At 43.1% G+C, this 17,202-nt stretch overlaps 1 protein-coding gene across 2 annotated transcripts in view; it reads left to right on the top strand.

The window, feature by feature from the left end:
- The window catches only part of PRKG1 (protein kinase cGMP-dependent 1), a 1,325,447-nt gene that overhangs the window by 1,263,262 nt on the left and 44,983 nt on the right, over positions 1-17,202 (top strand). The gene's annotated exons all lie outside the window — the stretch shown is intronic.

The following is a 17,202-nucleotide window of genomic DNA, read 5'->3' on the forward strand; positions in this document are numbered from 1 at the left end:
CCTGCAGGTCGGGTGACCGGGGTCACTGAAAGGTCACCCGACCCGCACACAAAGGACCCTTCATAGTTAACCCCAGGGGGTGTGGCTTAGCCCCACATGCCTACGATAGGCTGTTAAAAGTGAAACCGCCAAACAGAGCGATTGTAATATTTCACCAATGAAATTTGGTGAAATATTACAATCCAGCCATGGTCGATGCTGCAATAGCATTTGCCACGGCTAGAGACACCGATCAAACCCCCCCCCCACGACTTACGGCCCCGATCGGCTGCCGCAACCAACTGACGGCACCGATCAGCAGCTGCCGTCATAATTTGCCCCCCCATTCCCTTCCATCTGCTCCCCTCTGTCTTCCGATCCCCCCCTCACCCTCCACGGTGCCTCTGAGGTCCCTCTGGCCATCTCAGTGTCCCGCCATCTCGGATCATGGGCACCGCCATCTTGGAAAATGGTGGGCGCATGCAACGCTGTAGATTCATTCATTTATTTTGATCACTGTGATAAACTCTCACAGTGATAAAAATAAAAAAAGTAAATCACCGCCTCCCTTATCTCCCCCATATGTAGGGACAAATAATAAAATAAAGAAAATATTTTTATTTTTCTGTTAGAGTTAGGGTTAGGGTTAGAATTAGGGTTGGGGTTGGAATTAGGGTTAGGGTTGGAATTAGGGTCATGGTTGAAATTAGGGTTAGGGTTGGGATTAGGGTTAGGGTTGTAATTAGGGTTAAGGTTGGAATTAGGGTTAAGATTAGGGTTAGGGGTGAGTTGGGGTTAGGGTTGTGGTTAGGGTTATGATTAGGGTTGGGATTAGGGTTAAGGGTGTGTTGGGGTTAGGGTTGGAGATAGAATTGAGGGGTTTCCACTGTTTAGACACATCACGGCATCTCCAAACACGACATGGCAACACCATTTATTCCAGCCAATTTTGCGTTCAAAAAGTCAAACAGTGCTCCCTCCATTTTGAGCCCCGACATGTGCCCAAACAGTGGTTTACCCCCACATATGGGGTATCAGCGTACTCAGGAAAAATTGCACAACATTTTCTATTTTCTCCTGCTATCCTTGGGAAAATAAAAAATTGGGGGCTAAAATAATTATTTTTGTGGAAAAAAAATTATTTTTTATTTTCACGGCTCTGCGTTATAAACTTCTGTGAAGCACTTGGGGGTTCAAAGTGCTCACCACACATCTAGATTAGTTCCTTGGGTGGTCTAGTTTCCAAAATGGGGTCACTTATGGGGGGTTTCCACTGTTTTGGTACATCAGGGGCTCTGCAAACGTAACATGATGCCCGCAGAGTATTCCATCAAGTCGGCATTTCAAAACGTCACTACTACCCTTCCGAGCCCGGATGTGTGCCCAAACAATGCCCCCCCCCACATATGGGGTACCGGCGTACTCAGGACAAACTGGACAACAACTTTTGGGGTCTAATTTATCCTGCTCCCCTTGTGAAAATAAAAAATAGTTGGCTAAAATTCATTTTTTGAGGAAAAAAATATTTTTTTTATTTTCACGGCTCTGCGTAATAAACTTCTCTGAAGCACTTGGGGGTTCAAAGTGCTCACCACAGATCTAGATTAGTTCCTTGGGTGGTCTAGTTCCCAAAATGGGGTCACTTGTGGGGGTTTCCACTGTTTAGGCACATCAGGGGCTCTGCAAACGTAACTTAACGCCCGCAGACCATTCCATCAAGTTGGCATTTCAAAGCATCACTACTTCCCTTCCGAGCCCCATCGTGTGCCCAAACAGTGGTTCACCTCCACATATGGGGTAACAACATACTCTAGACAAGCTGGACAACTTTCGGGGTCCAATTTCTCCTGTTGCCATTGTGATAATAAAAAATAGCGGGCTAAAAAAATCATTTTTTGAGGAATAAAAAAGTATTTTTATTTTCTCGGCTCTGCGTTATAAACTTCTGTGAAGCATCTGGGGGTTCAAAGTTCTCACTGTGAATCTAGATAAGTTCCTTATGGGGTCTAGTTTCCAAAATGGGGTCATTTGTGGGGGAGCTCCAATGTTGAGGCACACAGGGGCTCTCCAAACACGACATGGTGTCCGCTAACGATTGGAGCTAATTTTCCATTCAAAATGTAAAATGACGCTCCTTACCTTCTGAGCCCTGCCATGCACCCAAGCAGTGGTTCCCCCACATATGGGGTACCAGCGTACTCAGGACAAGCTGGACAACAACTTTTGGGGCCCAATTTCTCCTTTTAGTCTTGTGAAAATAAAAAATAGAGGGCTAAAAAATAATTTTTGAGGGAAAAAAATGATTTTTTATTTTCACTGCACTGCTCTGGGGGTTCAAACTGCTCACCACACATCTAGATAAGTTCCTTCGGGGGTCTAGTTTCCAAAATGGTCACTTGTGGTGGAGCTCCAATGTTTAGGTGCACAGGGGCTCTCCAAACGCAACATGGTGTCCACTAATGATTGGAGCTCATTTTGCATTCAAAAAGTCAAATGGCACTCCTTCCCTTCCTGGCCCTGCTGTGTGCCCAAACAGTGGTTTATGACCACATGTGAGGTATCGGTGTACTCAGGATAAATTGCCCAACAAATTTTAGGATCTATTTTATCCTGTTGCCCATGTGAAAATGAAAAAACTGAGCTTAAAAAAAATTTTTTGTGGAAAAAAAAAGTACTTTTTTTTACGGATCATTTTGTGAAGCAACCGGGGGTGTTCAAAGTGCTCATTATGCATCTAGATAAGTTCCTTAGAGGATCTAGTTTCCAAAATGGGGTCACTTGTGGGGGAGATCCAATCTTTAGGTGCACAGGGGCTCTCCAAACGCGACATGGCAACCGCTAAATATTCCAGCATATTTTCCATTCAAAATGTCAAATGGCGCTCCTTCCCTTCTAAGCCCTGCCGTGTGCCCAAACAGTGGTTTATGACCACATATGAGGTATCGGTGTACTCAGGAGAAATTGCCCAACAAATTTTAGGATCCATTTTATCCTGTTGCCCATGTGAAAATGAAAAAAATTGTTGCTAAAAGAAAATTTTTGTTGGAAAAATTAAAATGTCCATTTTTTCCTTCCACGTTGCTTTAGTTCCTGTGAAGCACCTGATGGGTTAATAATCTTCTTGAATGTAGTTTTGACTTGAGTAGCTTGAGGGGTGAAGTTTTTATAATGGTGTCACTTTTGGGTATTTTCTGCCATATAGACAACTCAAAGTGACTTCAAATGTCAGGTGGTCCCTAAAAAAAATGGTTTTGTAAATTTTGTTGCAAAAATGAGAAATCACTGGTCAACTTTTAACCCTTATAACTTCCTAACAAAAAAAAAAATTGTTTCCAAAATTGTGCTGATGTAAAGTAGACATGTGGGAAATGTTATTTATTAACTATTTTGTGTCACATAACTCTCTGGTTTAACAGAATAAAAATTAAAAATTTGAAAATTGCAAAATTTTCACCAAATTTCCGTTTTTTTCATAAATAAACGCAAAAATTATCAACCTAAATTTACTACTAACATGAAGCCCAATATGTCATGAAAAAACAAGCTCGGAATCGCTAGGATGTTAAAGCGTTCCTGAGTTATTACCTCATAAAGGGACACTGGTCAGAATTGCAAAAAATGGCCAGGTCATTAGGATCAAAATAGGCTGGGTCATAAAGGGATTAAAGGGGTGTTCCGGAACTAAAATTTATTTGAATCTTACATGCCCATCTATTTAATGTCATAATCTAATCTCTTTTCTAATATACTTTAATTAAAAATTTCCTTCCATTCCCTCACTACATAATCCAAATAATTTTATTTTTTACTACTTCTCCTTTGTCAAAGCTTTGTAGGAAATTCCCAGTGCATGCTGGGATAGTCAAATGAGTCATCAGGGGCAGCAACATCAGTTGCGGGTGCAGGGCATGTCTCTGCTTTTCCTACACTCTGAGTATTCTTCTTACAATGCGCACTGACAGAGTGCTCTCTTGCCAGCTTCTTTCTTCTGATCAGAGGATTAATGGAGTGCACTGTAACTGTGCATATTGCAGAGTTACAAGCTACTGAGCATGTGTAGGAATTGATAAACAGCACATGCTCAGTAGAGCAGAGATTAATCCAGCACCTGAAACAGATGTTACTGATGACGCTTAATTTCAGGGAAGAGGAGAGGGGGCAGAGGCTGTGGAAGTGACTGCAGCCTCTGCCTCCTGATGATGACTAGTTTGACGGTTCCAGCATGCACTGTGATTTTCAACTGAAGCGTCATCAAAGAGGAAGAAAAAAAAAAATAAAGCAGCTAGGTAGTGTAGTGAGGAAACGGAAGGGACTTTTTACATAAAGTATATTAGAAAAGAAATCTGCAGCCTGTAAATTTAGGCTGCAAGTTGGATTCACAGTGGATTTCATCATTTACAATGTGAAGGATAAAACGTAAAGTAAAGCCACAGTATTTTTGCAACAAAATCTGTATTCTGTGTATTCTGTGTCCACATACCCTTAAAGTTCTAGATCACGTCCACACCCAATAAGCCACGGCATTCAAAAATGGATTACTTAAAAAATGGTGTGTTCTAAAATCGAGCCTGAACTGATAAATGTGGAGTGTGGCTCTCTACAATTGATCTTTGAAAACTGAGTTGTTCACTTGGTTTCCAAGTTTTATTACTTTATTGTTATAAAAAGCATTTAATACGGGTACTATTTTCGTTGCCTCTGCTTGAAATCAGTGAAATCACAACTTATTTACTTTCACATTAATGGTCTATCCTTAGGATAGCTTATCAATGTCTGATTGGTGGGGCTGCGACACCCGGTACCCCCCAGATCAGCGGTTCCTGGTGTCGTCTGGAGCTGGGAACTGCTGAGTTATGGAGCTGCACAGCACATCTTCATTGACTACATAGTGGTTGTGCCAGGTACTGCATATCCGCCTCCTATTCAAATCAATAGGGGGTGAATGTGCCGTACTCAGCCGCAGCTACTATTCTTTTGACGGAATTGTGCTGTGCAGTTCAACAACTGAGCACCGGGAGCTGCTGATTGGCGAGGGTCCTGGGTGTCGCATCCCCAACAATCAGACATTGATGACCTATCCTAAGGCTAGGCCATCAGTGCTAAAGTCCCAGACAACCCCTTGAAAGGGGTCCCATCATAAGAAGGTACTACTACGTTTACATAGGATAGGAGATGAGCTGCTGATCAGTGGGGGACTGACTGCTTAGACCTCCATCAATCCTGAGAAATGGTTCAGCAGATCCCTGTCTGAATGTTTTGATGGTCAGACATGTCTACCAGCACTCCATTCATTCTCTATGGGACAGCCACATAACAGTAGACTTTGCTATCTTTTTCAGTCCCATAGAGATTGATAGGAGCAGTGGTACATGTACCCAGACACTGCTCCATTCAGATGGGGTTCTACGTAGCTGGGTAGGTGCTAACACTGAAAGATGGGGAATGCCCTTTACCATGTCTTGCCACTGTATCTATCAGACCTGATCAGCTTTGGTTTTATTCACTGATTGCAATGAGAAAATATGAAAGGGGGATTTTCTCACTTTATTCCAATTTTCTGACATATCAAAGTCAAAATTAACGCACAACACATAGTAGTACATAAATTTTGAAACAAACTAATGAGGGACATAATATACAGTATATGATTTCTGCAATAGGCAAAGCCATGTGTCCTATACTTCGACTTTCGAATAGTTTTCTTTATTATCCACAATTGCATAGGAAAAATATACAAGAACACGGAAGGAAAAAAATGACATTAAGCTTGAGGTTGTTCAGTTCGGACGGTTGCACTGGATGAGCAGTGATAAGTAGCAGGGCCCAGGGTTTGTACAGGAGGAGTTTCTGGTATGTCGTACTGCTGGGGAATGCCAGGAACGCTGCTGAACAATGCGGCGTGGCGTAAACACAGCAACTGTTACCAAGGGAAGAGGAGAGCCTGCCGCTAAATATGTCACCCCTTCAGAAGGAGACACTCCGGCTGTAATCAATACTCAATGGCATAAGCTCACTAGGGAAGGGAAGCCCTTCACACACTATAAAAGGCATGTAATGAGATGTCAGGGCTCATCTCTTAACCTGGCTGATAAAACCTTATCGTTTTTAATTGTGAAGGCCTCAAGAGCTGAAGATGTGAATATTTTAATATGATTGGATTGCCCTTAATCTTTTAAAAAATAATTGTAAATTACTATACGAGGAGAGCTGACATGTAAATATCTCTACAAAAGTGTTATATACAGTTGTGGCCAAAAGTATTGACACCCCTGCAATTCTGTCAGATAATACTCAGTTTCTTCCTGAAAATGATTGCAAACACAAATTCTTTAGTATTATTATCTTCATTTAATTTGTATTAAATGAAAAAATACAAAAAGAATTGTCCTAAAGCCAAATTGGATATAATTCCACACCAAACATAAAAAAGAGGGTGCACAAAAGTATTGGCACTGTTCGAAGAATCATGTGATGCTTCTCTAATTTGTGTAATTAACAGCACCTGTAACTTACCTGTGGCACCTACCAGGTGTTGGCAATAACTAAATCACACTTGCAGCCAGTTGACATGGATTAAAGTTGGCTCAACCTCTGTCCTGTGTCCTTGTGTGTACCACATTGAGCATGGAGAAAAGAAAGAAGACCAAAGAACTGTCTGAGGACTTGAGAAACCAAATTGTGAGGATGCATGAGCAATCTCAAGGCTACAAGTCCATCTCCAAAGACCTGAATGTTCCTGTGTCTACCGTGCGCAGTGTCATCAAGAAGTTTAAAGCCCATGGCACTGTGGCTAACCTCCCTAGATGTGGACGGAAAAGAAAAATTGACAAGAAATTTCAACGCAAGATTGTGCGGATGTTGGATAAAAAACCTTGACTAACATCCAAACAAGTTCAAGCCGCCCTGCAGTCCTAGGGTACAACAGTGTCAACCCGTACTATCCGTCAGCGTCTGAATGAAAAGGGACTGTATGGTAGGAGACTCAGGAAGACCCCACTTCTTACCCCGACACATAAAAAAGCCAGGCTGAAGTTTGCCAAAACTTACCTGAAAAAGCCTAAAACGTTTTGGAAGGATGTTCTCTGGTCAGATGAGACAAAAGTAGAGCTTTTTTGGCAAAGGCATCAACATAGAGTTTACAGGAGAAAAAAAGAGGCATTCAAAGAAAAGAACACGGTCTCTACAGTCAAACATGGCGGAGGTTCCCTGATGTTTTGGGGTTGCTTTGCTGCCTCTGGCACTGGACTGCTTGACCGTGTGCATGGCATTATGAAGTCTGAAGACTACCAACAAATTTTGCAGCATAATGTAGGGCCCAGTGTGAGAAAGCTGGGTCTCCCTCAGAGGTCATGGGTCTTCCAGCAGGACAATGACCCAAAACAGCACTTCAAAAAGCACTAGAAAATGGTTTGAGAGAAAGCACTGGAGACTTCTAAGGTGGCCAGCAATGAGTCCAGACCTGAATCCCATAGAACACCTGTGGAGAGATCTAAAAATGGCAGTTTGGAGAAGGCACCCTTCAAATATCAGGGACCTGGAGCATTTTGCCAAAGAAGAATGGTCTAAAATTCCAGCAGAGCATTGTAAGAAACTCATTGATGGTTACAGGAAGCGGTTGGTCGCAGTTATTTTGGCTAAAGGTTGTGCAACCAAGTATTAGGCTGAGGGTACCAATACTTTTGTCTGGCCCATTTTTGGAGTTGTGTGTGAAATGATCAATGTTTTGCTTTTTGCTTCATTTTCTTTTGTGTCTTTTCATTTAAGACAAATTAAATGAAGATAATAATACCAAAGAATTTGTGTTTGCAATCATGTTCAGGAAGAAACTGAGTATTATCTGACAGAATTGCAGGGGTGTCAATACTTTTGGCCACAACTGTATGTGGGGAGGGTCATAGGAAATGCACTTTACAGACGTTCTACTGTATATCAGTGCAGACCGTCACAGACGGACCAGAGAGTGGACCTGCTACGATCTCTATTATAAGCCAGGCCGGGCCTAGTGGGGGGGCTGGTTTATTCTTCACCTTCACCTTAAAATTCCCCTAAAATTCCTCTTGTGTCACGCTACACAGCAAGTCCTTGATATTTTCAGACTGTACCCTGGTCATGTCATGACTATTTTAAGGAAAACCCTGTTCAGCTGAAACGTGAATATTAATTTGATTTGGAATATATGATGACATAGTAATCAGATATAATCAGAAGAAGTATGCATGGATGTTTAATATAAAAGGAGTTTTCCCATGAACATAGCAATAGATCTTGCAATAATAATAAGTTTCAAAACTGGACGTGTTAAAATTTTTTTCCTGTGCTGAGATAATCTTATCAATGTGCCCCTGCTCTATGTGTAATGGCTGTGTCTGACCGACGACTTTACAGGGGCATGGTCTGATCATACCACAGCTCCTGGGCAAGGGAGGACATGAGAGAGAGTATACAGACAGGTCAGCATGGTAAGGCAGCTGCTTCTTTTTGAGAGGTAAAACATTTCCTTGCCTGTTTAATACATGTTTTACGTCACAGAAGTACTCATCTGTGATCCCGTGCTGTAATGTCCGTACACTCTCTTGCATCCTCCCCTGCCCAGGAGCTGTGGTATGATCAGACCATGTCCCTGTACGGTGAGACACAGCCATTACACAGTACACAGCAGGGGCATATTTATAAGATTATCTCAGCACAGGAACATTTTTTTAACACATCCAGTCATGCATCTTATTGTTATTCCAAGGTCTATTGTTTAAAATGTATTAACTCCTTTAAAGTGAACCTGGCAAGCAATTCATCCTGCCCAAACCATAGGCAGCAAGTATCAAAGCCTAGATGCGCAAATTATTGGGGAGTTTCAAAGAAAACATAGTTTAAATATCTAGACTAGTCTAGAACCTTTAAACTATTTGTTCTCAGGAGCACCAAAGCATTTCAGAGGAAAACCTACCTGGCTGAAATCGGTTTGGGCAGCATAAATAATGTGATAGTCTCCTTTAACAGGGTTCTCTACTTTTTTTTATTTTACCAAATATATTGGGGACTTGATTTTGTGGCACTTACCAATATATAAGTATTACAGGTTCTCTTCTTGTATTCCTGCAGACTTCCTCCTGCCCTCAAAATGACGGAGGAGCATGTCACCAGACTGGTGCTCAACATCCTCCACTAAACTGTTCTACAACTGGAGGAGACTGATGGACCACCTGGGCACTTGCTCCTCTAGGAGAACTGCAGTCTGTGAAGACAGCTGTAATAGCAAGAGCAGGAGGAGAGAATAAAATACTTACGGTACATATTAGTAAGTGACACAAAATCATTTCCCCACATCTGTTATAATAGAAATAAAGTGGCCAACCCCTCTAAGGAACATGAAAACCTTTTCCATCCACGTTACCTGCTATTCCATGTGTAACACATCACCCACAATGTCATTGGCTATGTATAGGCAATCTCATATATAAATGATAGTAATACACTTCGTTTAGGAACCTCGCGGGCTCGGTTGGGGTTGTTGCTTGGAATAACATCTCCAGTTCGCAGATATCTTGTTCCGGGCTGCATCTTACCAAAGACCAGAAAGAAGAGAACTAAGATATGTGGTCATTCTATTTTTAAAGACATGATCCAAGGGAAATCCTCCGCATCATGTAACACTTGCTCAACATTTCACCATGAAAGTCTTAACGGCGGTGATTCCCTTGTAAACATACATAATGTCTGCTACATGTCGAAGAGTCCGTCACACATAAGCAGATGGGCATCTCACAGAAGCTTTGATGATCCAATATTTAGCTGCAACTAATCTTAATCCTCAGGGATTTTCACGTTGGAAGATAAAAATAAATGAATAAATTTGAATATTGAGAAACTTAATTTAGCAAAACCTGTTCCATTTATTAGGCTTGGACACTATCATAGACTTCAAAGCTAGAGAAACATGAAAGCATTGGTGGCCTTGACTGAATTGATAAGTCTTCATAGAATCATAGAATCATAGAATCATAGAATAGAATCGTAGAGTTGGAAGGGACCTCCTGGGCCATCTGGTCCAACCCCCTGCTCAAAGCAGGATTCGCTAAATCATCCCAGTCAGATGTCTGTCCAGCCTCTGTTTGAAGACTTCCATTGAAGGAGAACTCACCACTTCTCGTGGCAGCCTGTTCCACTCATTGATCACTCTAACTGTCAAAAAGTTTTTTCTAATATCTAATCTGTGTCTCCTCCCATTCAGTTTCATCCCATTGCTTCTAGTCTTTCCTTGTGCAAATGAGAATAAAGTTGATCCTTCTACAATGTGACAGCCCTTTAGATATTTGTAGACAGCAATTAAGTCTCCTCTCAGTCTTCTCTTTTGCAAACTAAACATTCCCAAATCCTGCAACCTTTCCTCATAAGACAGGGTTTGCAGACCGGTCACCATTCTGGTCGCTCTTTTCTGAACTTGCTCCAGTTTGTTGATGTCTTTTTTAAAATGTGGTGCCCAAAACTGGACACAATATTCCAGATGAGGTCTGACCAAAGAGGAGTAGAGGGAAATAATGACTTCACGTGATCTAGACTGTATGCTTCTGTTAATACATCCTAGAACTGCATTTGCCTTTTTTGCTGCTGCATCACACTGTTGACTCATATTCAGTCTGTGATCTATTAGTATACCCAAGTCTTTTTCACATGTGCTGTCACTTAGCCCTATTCCTCCCATTCTATATATGCTTTTTTCATTTTTATTGCCCAGATGTAGTACTTTGCATTTCTCCCTGTTAAAAACCATTCTGTTAGTTACTGCCCACTTCTCCAGTTTATTTAAATCTTTTTGAATCCTCTCTCTCTCTTCTCTAGTATTAGCTATCCCTCCTAGCTTTGTGTCATCAGCAAATTTAATCAGTTTACCCTCAATTCCTTCATCTAAATCGTTGATAAAGATGTTGAACAATACAGGGCCCAGGACAGAGCCCTGTGGTACCCCACTTGAGACATTCTTCCAACTGGATGTGCAGCCATTTACGACCACTCTTTGGGTCCGATCACTAAGCCAGCTATGAATCCACCTAACAGTTGCCTTGTCCATTCCATACTTAGTCATTTTTTCAATAAGGATTGTATGAGAGACTTTGTCAAATGCTTTGCTGAAGTCAAGATATACTATATCTACAGCATTTCCTTGATCCACCCAATCAGTGATACCGTCATAGAAGGAAATTAAGTTAGTCTGACATGACTTATTAGTTACAAACCCATGCTGACTCTGTTTGATCACTTCATTCTTATCCAGGTATTGACTTACATGTTGTTTAATAATTTGTTCAAAGATCTTTCCTGGTATAGAAGTCAGGCTCACCGGCCTATAGTTGCCTGGGTCCACCTTCTTCCCCTTTTTGAAGATAAACTATCCCTTTATCATTAAACTATCCCTTTATTGTTTTTCTCACCCTTATGTTTATATGTGTTCGCAATTTTTTTCTGTTCTCCATTGTGGTAGTGGTTTTTGTTTTCCAGATGTTTTAGTCACAAATGTCCCCTTATCCCCACCCACCTAACTCCTCCACATCCCACCCACAGAGTAATTTATTTTTTGTGAAAATGTTAAAGTTGTGTGCAACATTTTAACTGAACAAGTGACTTTTTGCTCTTAAAAGGCTCCAAAAGGTTAAAGAGAGAAAATAAAGAGCTTTTTAGATTTTGAGCAACATTCATGAATCACATGTGACCAAAAAGAAAAGTTGCTTAGAAAACCCTGCAAGTGATGAATCGGGCACATAGTAGTTGACCTGTATGCTTTAGTGTAATGGGCCCAGCTGGATATATGCAATATTAGTGCAATATAAAGTAGGATCTATAATAACAGCCATAGCTATATGATTCACATGTAGAATCATGCTGACTTTAAAGGGAACCTGTCATGTGAAATAACTCTATTAGCCTGTATCCATCACAAAAATGGAAAACAGCACGCCTTAGAAGATATGAAGGTGTTTTATTCAGCCCATAGGGCTATGTGCCCATTCAGTGCAACGTTTCGGTCCAAAAAGGGTGCGGACCTTGAAAAACCTTGAAAAAGGTCCGCACCCTTTTTGGACCGAAACATAGCACTGAATGGGCACATAGCCCTATGGGCTGAATAAAACACCTTCATATCTTCTAAGGCGTGCTGTTTTCCATTTTTTTGATGGATATTTCAAAGGTTTGGTATATACCCTGGAGCGTGCACCCTCTTTTCTCTTTTCATCTGTGCTGCTTTTGTATTTTTTCATTCTATTAGCCTGTAGATATGAGGTTAAACTGCAGGTTAATAGCATTCTGATGCCAGTGGTTTTCGCACTGAAAGCTTGGCTATCAGGAGGACAAGCTATATTCCTCCTGGCAGCCTTCGGCTTTCAGTCACAGATCCATTCGATACAAAGTGAGCAGCGGCTGTAACCATGTCCCGGACACTGACTGACAGCCTGCTCTGCAGTGTATCAGTGCTCAGCTGTCAGTCAGAACAGATACCAGCTGTGCTACACTAACAGCAGCAACTGGAGCGTTAACAGCTCTGATCTCTGCTGTCAACCCCTTAAATGATGCTGTCAATCACTGACCTTAGCATATAAGATCCTATCAGGATGTCCATTCCAGGTACCTTTCCCCCACATTCCTGTAACACAATCAGAGGGTGCTGATCCATTTTTTAGGTTTCTGCGTATCCCACAAAAAAATCTAATAAGAAGTGACCACAAAATGTTCCATTCATAACTATAGTTTGACATGCAAAAAACAAGCCCTCTGCCACTCCATCAACAGAAAAATATATATTTTTATTTTCACAATGTTTAGAATTTTTAAAACAACTAAATTGATAAAAAAAAATCTATACAAGTGTGTTATGGCCAAAACTATACTGAAGGAAAGAATCAATATTGCAAGATCAATTTTTACTGTACAATGAACGCCATAAAAATTAAATCTCCCAAAGCAATAGCAAGATTGTGTTTTCTTTTTTTTCACCATTTCACCTTGCTTGGATTTTTTTTTCCTGTTTTCTAGTACATTATATGGTAAAATTAAAAAAAAAAATGAAATTGGCTGCATAAATAAGCAGTCAAATGTCAAATTTATCTGTTAGACTTGACGAGACTGATGTTCTTACTTTGAAAATCCATTTCAGAATTGCTGAATAATCTTTTATGAAAATTAACACTTACTATATTGCAATGAGCAGATTTTTGGAGTGAGTACAGTATACCACCTTTATCTGGTCTACAGAATCCTTTCAATATTATGTGCAGTTTGTATTGTAAACCTTGATGACAGGTCCGCTTTATTCTTGAATACATAGCAAGGACAATATTGCTTTTCATGTCCACCTACTTAGAAATAAGCTTTAATAGAAGTAGGAAAACCTAGAAATATCAAGGTGATACTGGGCACTGCTTGGGTCTAATTTCAAAGGTTAACCCTGATCCGGTTGCTGTGTGACTGAGCCGTGCTGCCTCCTGCCAGGGGACATTTGAGACAAAGTCATAAGACTGAGCTTATGGTGACATGCAAACCTACCATGAATACGGCATTAATAAGTCTATAATCAAAATGTATAAAATTATTACGTGTATAGAGGTATCACCGTGTGTGCTGTTCAGATGAAGGGCAGAATTGACTCATTTCTCATTATACTGTTATCTAAATTGTTATTTTTTGGGGGATGCACTCACACAATGCTGGGCCACACTTAATCTGAAATAAAGCCTTTTTAGTAATTTTGTGATATCAAAGCATTTACAAGTCACTGGTGCATAATACTGTGGCAAATTTGCTGCAAATTGTACGTCCACAGTGAAAATCCTCAGTGTAATATAGTAGAAGCATTAGAACTCAAGGGCCGAGCCATCAAAGCATTTACGTTGACATAAAAAGCTTTGAGATGTCACAACATTTTGGTGAAACTCAAGGCTGTGTAAAATTTAGAAACTTTTGTCATTCTTTACCATTTTTGCCCAGCTTCAACAAACTGGTCAGAGTTGGGGTGGGGCCGTGGGGACCGCCGCTCATCAAAATTATGATGAGCAGCTGGGTTCACTGTGGCATAAATCTTACTCCTGCAGAAAATGGGGTAGGATTTGTGCCAAGGTGCACCCTGAGGTTTGTGCCTCTTCATGAATCAGGAGTGTTTGACTCAATCAATTCTCCTCATTGAGATTGGCATGAACAACATAGGTCTTATGTGTGCTACTTATTTAGGCTATGTTCACATGTCCATTATGGAGTTCCATTTTAGGAACAGACAAGGGGGAATTCATACCCAGACTGACTCCATTAATTATGGGGTCAGGCCCAGTTCATTCCCAACATTGTAGGTCGATGGAGGTCCAACCTCTGGTATCCCCACTATCCTGTGAACAGGAGTCTCACTTTCATTCTCTATCAGATTGGGGAGAGGCAGCCCTCCAATATCTCTGGTAGTCCTAAAAACAATGAATCTATTCCATTTATACTGGACATTTCAGAGCCTCTATACTATGAATAGGTGTAGATGATAACTTTCGTATTTGTGAAGAACCCATGGAAAATTCCTGTCACTTGTCATAAATATGTAATCTTTTTTGACCCGGTCTAAATGCAGCCATTCTCCTAAATCTGGGGATGTATTTTGGTTCCTGCTTCTCTCTGTTCCCGAGATAGGGCTCCTTCTTCTTTGTATGTAAATCTAGGTATTGTCCAAGAGGGCACGATCTTCTACTCTTCTCTGCAGGCATCTTAATGAGGATCATACCCCTTTGCTAATAAGTCTAATTTTCCATACTAGTGTGACGGACTCAGCTCCTGCTGAGCCCATTTTTTGAGTGGACCCTCTGGGTCGTGGCACCCACCCACCGAGGGCGAGCTGACCTTGTGAGAATCCACCCCCTATACAGGGAGTGTCAGGGGCAAGACCAAGGGGGTGAGCCACCACGACTGCTGGGACCAGACGGCCGGCTCAGGGGACACTAGACGAGTGTCTGACGACAAGGACGAGCAGGAAGCAAGACGAGACTAGACGTAGGTGCAAGGTATCTTCATTAGAATAACACAAGATCACATACAGAGAAAACAAGCAAAACGTGCAAGGTGCGCGCGTGGGCACGCCAAGGTCCATAACATGGTACGTGCCAGATGGCACGCCTAGGCACAGGTAATGGCACGATGGCATCGGACTCCGGACTGCTGGCAAACCGACAGGGTCCAGGGATCAGGCTGCGGACGTCAGCTCCGGACATCAGGCCGCAGTCATCTGGTTCCGGACCTCTGGCAACGGTCGGCAGGTTCCGGGCATCCGGCAGGCAAACCAGGGTTCAGGCAAGGAGGCACGACAGATATCCAAGCAGGGTGCGTGTTTAGGGAACACGCCAAGGTCCGAGGCTAGGTGCGTGTGTAGGGGACACGCCAGGGTCCAAGGCTAGGTGCGTGTGTAGGGGACACGCCAGGGTCCAAGGCTAGGTGCGTGTGTAGGGGACACGCCAGGGTTCAAAGCGAGGTGCGTGTGTAGGGGACACGCCAGGGTTCACAAACGAGACAGGGTGCGTGTGTAGAGCCACGCCAAAGCATAGGATAAGACAGAGTGCGTGTAGAGACACGCCAAGGCACAAGGTACAAGACAGAGTGCGTGTAGAGACACGCCAAGGCACAAGACAGAGTGCGTGTAGAGACACGCCAAGGCACAAGACAGAGTGCGTGTAGAGACACGCCAGGGTTCAGAGCAGGGTGCGTGCTAGGAGCCACGCCAGGGCACAAGGAAGGGCTGCGTGCTAGGAGCCACGCAGGGACGCACACCTCACTGGCCAATGCACACGGCTGTAACGCCAGCACGAGGCACGACTAAGGCACAGGAGGGGGCAAAGGAACCTTCGTGCTAGGAGCCACGCCAGGTTCAGGGCAGGGTGCGTGCTAGTAGCCACGCCAGGGTTCAAGGCAGGGTGCGTGCTAGGAGCCACGCCAGGGCACAAGGAAGGGCTGCATGCTAGGAGCCACGCAGGGGGCACGCCACACTGGCCAGTACACACGGCTGTACACAAACACGTGGCACTTACCACGGCACAGGAGACGGCCAAGGGGAACCCACGCCGGGGTTCAATGCAAGGACAAGGCAGGGAACAAGGCAAGGAATACAGGCAGAAACAGAGCCAGGTCAGAGAGAGGACAGAGTCTAGCAGCGGAGCGTAGGCAGAAGCCCAGAGCCGGGCCAAGGGAAGACCTTGGGACTAGACAAAGAAATGAGCACTAAGGAGAGGAGAAATGGTGCGTGTGCCAGGGAGCACTACAGAGCACCATAGGAGAGAGCGAGGCAGAGCAAGCAAAGACTGAGACCATAGGGAGGAACACAAAGCAAGGAATAGCAAGGCAGAGAACACAGGGAGGACTACAAGTCAAAGCATAGCAAAAGCAAGACATGGCAAAACAGGCGAGGCAGAGAACAAAGGAAGGACTACAAGTCAAAGCATAGCTAAGGCGAGACATAGCAAAACAGACTAAGACAAAGAACAGCAGAAGGACTACAAGGCAAAGCAAGGCAAAGACAAACATGGCACGAGAGACAACACAAGACATGGCACAAGACAAGAGGCGGAATACGAGCACGGAGCGTGTGCAGAGACGCACTACAGAGCAAGTGCAAGGGCACAGAATAGAGGGAGCAACCCCACAGACCCAGAGCCTTGCAGGGAAGCAACACAATAATCAGGCCCTGAGCATAGGAAGAGGCGGCCTGATATAGGGCATAGCACCTCCTCCTCCAGGTCAGGACCAGGGGAGCACTTCCGGGATTCTAGACATGACGAGATGATAGCAGAACCAGACAGTGCAGGATCTTAGGAAACGTCACATGATCAGGGTTTCAGACATGACGAGATGATCACCGAACCAACCAGTGCAGGATCCTAGGAAGAACACATGATCCGGGATTCTAGACATGACGAGATGATTGCAGAACCAGACAGTGCAGGATCTTAAGAAACATCACATGATCAAGGACTCCAGACATGACGAGAAGATCACAGAAGGCAGAGCAGAAACGCAGGGATCCTGCAGCTCAGACATGAGGTGAGTCTGCACACAGCTCTAGCGAACATGCAGGACAGCAGACAAAACATGCGCATGCACATCGCTCCAGGAGTTCTTGAGACAAACAGACATGGCGGACGTGACAACTAGGCAGAAAAAGGAAGAGGGGGCCATATCGCAAGAAGGGAGTAGCACAGAGACAGAAAAACATTTAGT

This window comes from Dendrobates tinctorius, unplaced genomic scaffold (assembly GCF_039654945.1).
Source record: "Dendrobates tinctorius isolate UK_male_01 unplaced genomic scaffold, ASM3965494v1 ptg000156l, whole genome shotgun sequence".
Taxonomy (NCBI): Eukaryota; Metazoa; Chordata; class Amphibia; order Anura; family Dendrobatidae; genus Dendrobates; species Dendrobates tinctorius.